At 41.2% G+C, this 5053-nt stretch overlaps 1 pseudogene; it reads left to right on the forward strand.

Moving 5' to 3' along the window:
- Positions 1-4646, forward strand: LOC125680308 (uncharacterized; annotated as a pseudogene).
- The last annotated feature ends 407 nt before the right edge of the window (positions 4647-5053 follow it).

Here is a 5053-nt window from a genome sequence, read left to right on the forward strand (position 1 = left end):
AAAAACCCGAGATAATCACAGAGGACGATCGGAAATTCCAATGACGTCATTGCGGGGCATGGAAAATCCGTCTGGAAAAACCCAAGGACGTTCGGGAGGCCTTAATCAATTTTTGACACGTGTCTAAACACATCCTTTCGAAAATTAATAAATGGCTAGTGTAGATTAATAACAAAGGATCCGAGCATGTAACTGTAACAGGAAGAAAGAAAATGCAACGGACCAGACCAGGATTCGAACCCGGGTCCCCTGAATTCTCTAGTCAGGTGCTCTACCAACTGATCTATCTGGCCACCGGCGATTAAACCCGACTGACCGTTACACTCCGTCCTTCTTAAATGTCTTCACACCTGAAGACATCAACCCAGGATCTCAATCCCCTAGAAGGAATTTTCACCTGACAGCTTCTGGTCACGGCACCAAAATTGTAACCGGAACCAGTCTGTTTGTATACCCACAGTGCTCCCTACCTATATAGAATTCTGCAGGGCCATCACAAACTTAAGGTATTCAATGTATAATGACCATATTTCATATCTAATAAATGGATAGTGGAATTTTTGTAATGATGGTATCATTTTGAAGGATTCATCAAATAAAAATAATCCACCATAGGAATTTTCAAAATTATGTTTACTGTTTGATTTATTTCACCTAGAATTTAACATTGCAGTATATAGGAAAAGCATGTTTTAGTACAATATTTTAAAAAGAAATTATATTTTCATACAAATCTCTTGGTAGAAAGTTACATACACTTTCTCTTAATGAAAATATGAAATAAAATTAATCATTGACCACAAACATTTTTAGAAAATTAGATTTATTTATTTTTTACAAAGGGCAGACAACTCTTCCAAAAAGTCTTAAGTGCAAAAAGGTCAGCTTCTAATCATTTACCAGTCATGTGAATTTCATCTGCTTCACTCTCATCATTATTTAACAATAAACATTTATGTTGATCTAAATCCTTCAAAATTGTTCGTTATCCTTTCATTATACATGGGAATACCTTAATTGTCATTTGTTTTAGAATGTAATTCAATTCAATTCCAAATATATTCATCGGCCAATGAATCTAATACAAGCAGATCACACTGCATATACAATTAACATAGTATTAATACTTTTATTGGTTCAAGATATTTGTCAACCCAGGTTCATGTATTCTTGAACTATGTCCTTTATGAGACCAGGATTCTTGAATTAAAACACCAGTGTAAGAGTTTACAATTTATTAATAGATTAAAAGTTAATGTAATATAGGAATAACAACTGTGAACTTAGAAAAATATTGAAAAATAACCTGAGTATAACGGAAGGAGTAGATCCAAGAAAAACAAAATATATCAATAAAGTACAGTAATGGACCTCCATACTTTTCAAAGTGAATCAGAACCATGAAAATAACTTCCAAAATATCCTACACTATCTTTCACATATATAAGTCCTATGTAGAGAGAATCGTATTTAACAAAATAAATTAGAAAAAATTTAATTCATTGCCAAAACGGGACAGTAAGAGAATTTAGGCGAGAAAATCGTGCAGCAAAAGCTCGCACAATGCCTCGGTAATATATCAGTAGGGAAAGAGAGAAGTGGTCGAACCACAACCCAAAGTAACTTGAACGAGCCGCGTTCACGTTTTTATATCCCCTCTAACCAATCAAACCCGACTTTACAATACCCCACCCAACGATCTGAAACAAAACTGAGACTTTTGACCAATCAGAAACCTTGTTTTATAAAAACATCGAGAGAACTGTCAAAATGGAGGACCACTTCCTGTCAATATACACGTGCTTTATCAAAACAAAATAAATGTGGAAATAGTCCAACACAGGAAAGAAATCAAAGAATTAAGGACAGGAAAATAACTGAATAAGAAAGGTAACATTATTTACGCTAGATAAGAAATTCAGACACGTTTTGGAATTATAGAAATCAAAACTATTTCATAACAAAAAACACACCAAACAAACAAAAAAAGCAACCCAAAAAAAAAAAAAAAGCCAATGAAGTCAATGTTGATTAGAGATACTCTGTTAAAGTTAATCACACAGTATAATAGCCCAGGGTCACAATCTGGGACATTCAAATAATTTATCGGTCCTCACACTGCAATTAAATTCCTTTCATGTCGACTATATCTATTTGTTGTGATTTAGAAAACTCTCGTTTTGCCAACAGAAACATCGAGAGAGGTCGCCTGAGGTTTCTTGGCATTTCAAATCCGTCCCATGTGTTACTAAGCTTATCTGTTCAAGCAAATAAAAAATAAATAAGATATATTCTACTTTAATAATGACACAATGTATTACCAAGCCTGACTGATATATGAATAAGGGTTGGAATACATATCATACAGCATTAAAATAAACATCCTACCTAAATTGACTGCTATACTTCGTTAGTTCGTTATTTACATAGATAACCTAATTCAAAGGTACGGAGACCTGTTACGTTTAAAATTCGATTAAGGGACACGGATGTTGTTTACGGTAACCCGTTTCGATATAAAATGATACATTGTTTTCAGTCAATCTACGGAGACACGATTTGTACATTAATCATTCTACGGCGATCCATTTCGAGCAGAATTGGATACAATGAAACATTTTCGGTCGTGTGGTGATCCATGTCTACCACACAATTCAATTAGAAAACACACACACCGAAAATCGTGATCCATTTTTACCTAAAAAAAAACAAGGTCTGTTTTGGGAATTGGAAGACATGGAGTGGACCAAGGTAACTCCTGCACCTGGGAATGACTTGCTAGCTGCAATCCAGGGGTGTGACTTTGAAGGCATCACCGAGTCTTCGTTTCACGGCGACAAGTCTCTCCTGGAAGACATGGACATCCACCAGTTTGATATTTCCGAGTTGTCATCAGCGGATCTCATACAGGTCGGGGGCGGAAAGGACGATTTCGACATCTGGCTCGTCCACGAGAAGGCTCTCAAAAATATGGGAGTCAGACAGGTCACTTACGAGTTGACCTTCAAAGATCGTCTCTTTCGTCAACACAAAAAGATGAAAGAGGTCCTCGATCTGTTGAGAGAGGCCTTCCAGAGAATGCTGGACCACATCAAGAGAGAACTTTCACCCGGAGATATCATCCGGGTGGCCATCCATAACGACAGATTGCACCTACCGGTTTTTGTTCCCTTCCACCTGATGGAAAACATGAACGTGATGTGATGTTGGACAGCCTCACAAACGTCCTCAACAGCAATGAGGACGTCGCTTTCGATTCCTCCTGCTGGATTGACATCGGGACCATCAAATATCTGCGGGGTGGACGAGGAGCCAAAATGTCCACTTTGGCCAAGATCACCAACAAGTGATTGATCGTCATGATTCGAAATTGCGAAAAAAGATGTCTCGTACGAGCCACTCTTGTCGCCTTGGCCAGTGCCTGTAGGATCCATCTGGATGAGTTTTGGAAAATCCAGGCACTGCATTCGACTCACACCAACGGGGAAATTCTTGTCCATTTCGTTGCGTGTCCCATTTGGTATTGCAATGATTTGCGCCACAACCATAAGGGGACTCAAAACACTTTGACAAAACAAGTCTGTCAGATCTTGGGCATCGTCACCACCAAACCTTTGATGTATGCCTTCATCCCTTGTTTGGAGGATCTACTGAATGTCAATATCTATGTGGTCAGTGTGTGCCAGGGGGACACGTTTTCGTACGTCAGTTCCCACCATGACCAGGAACAAACAAAGGTCTTCCTGTATCATAATGACACGGGCGGCATCGAACACTTTTACACCATCTCAAAGATCACAGGGTTCTTTGCCCATTCTATTGTCTGTCAGCATTGCCTTGTCTCTTTCAAAAAACCCTACAAACACCACTGCGACAAATACTGTAATGTCTGTCTGTCATACGACTGCAGGAAGGCAGAGGTCCTAATCTGTTCCGACTGCCATCGGACCTGTCGCTCCCCAACGTGTTACCGGAGACACAAATCCGTCACCGAAAAAGGCTTCGTTCCGTGTCAGGTGATGTACAAGTGTCCCATATGTCTCCAGACGTTTCACGTGTTGGAGCGCAAGCGGGAAGACCATCGATGCGGGTATTTCACATGCAAGGCCTGCCATTGATATGTGGAACCGGAACACCAGTGCTTCGCCAGAGCGCATACAGCCTCGTTGAGAGAGCAATGGAGATACATTTTTGGTGACATCGAATCTTTGCAGCAAGACATGCTCGTAAAGTGCGAATTCGGATACGCGCCTTTGGTGTATGCCGACTGTCCCCGATGTGCAGACCAGTCCTGTCGGGACTGTTGTGTCTCTGCCGACATTGTCGGAAATCGCACTGCAGGGAAGCCAGACAATCGTTCCTTCCCGCCGTGTGTCAGACCGCCTGTTCCCAATGTGAGATGGAGGATCTGGCTCACAACAGCCGGTGTTCTAATTGCGGAGGTCGATGCGAGACATGCTCCAAGATCAACAAGAAGACCAAGAAATATGGCTCTCCTGCTTGTCCCGGCACGTGCGGAGGGCACGAGTGCATCTTCGAAAACCTGTACAATCTGGGAGTCTGGATGTTCAACGAAATACACAAGGGGTTCATGGTCTTCTTTCAAAACCTTTCCTATGACGGGCCCTTCCTCTTACAGTACCTGATCTCGCAGACCATCAGTCTGTCCTTCATCATCTATCGAGGCAGCAAGATTCAGATGTTCAACGTCAGTCAACTGAACATCAGAGTCTTGGACTCTTTCAATTTCTTGCCAATGGCCTTGGCCAAACTCCCTAAAGCCTTTCAGTTGGACTCCATGAAGAAGGGGTACTTTCCACACTTCTTCGCCAGTCGGGTCAACTCGAAGTACGTGGGACCTTGTCCACCCAGCGACACTTACGGTCTATATGCCATGTCGGTGGAAGGTAGAAGGGAGTTTAATCACTGGTATGATGCCCAAGTTGCCAGCGGTGCCATCTTCGATTTTTGCAAAGAGATGCTCGAATACTGTTGCAGCGACATGGACATTCTTCAGCGTGCCTGCTTGAAGAACCTTCTGTGGGATGCCATG

This window comes from Ostrea edulis, chromosome 1, assembly GCF_947568905.1.
Source record: "Ostrea edulis chromosome 1, xbOstEdul1.1, whole genome shotgun sequence".
Lineage (NCBI taxonomy): Eukaryota > Metazoa > Mollusca > Bivalvia > Ostreida > Ostreidae > Ostrea > Ostrea edulis.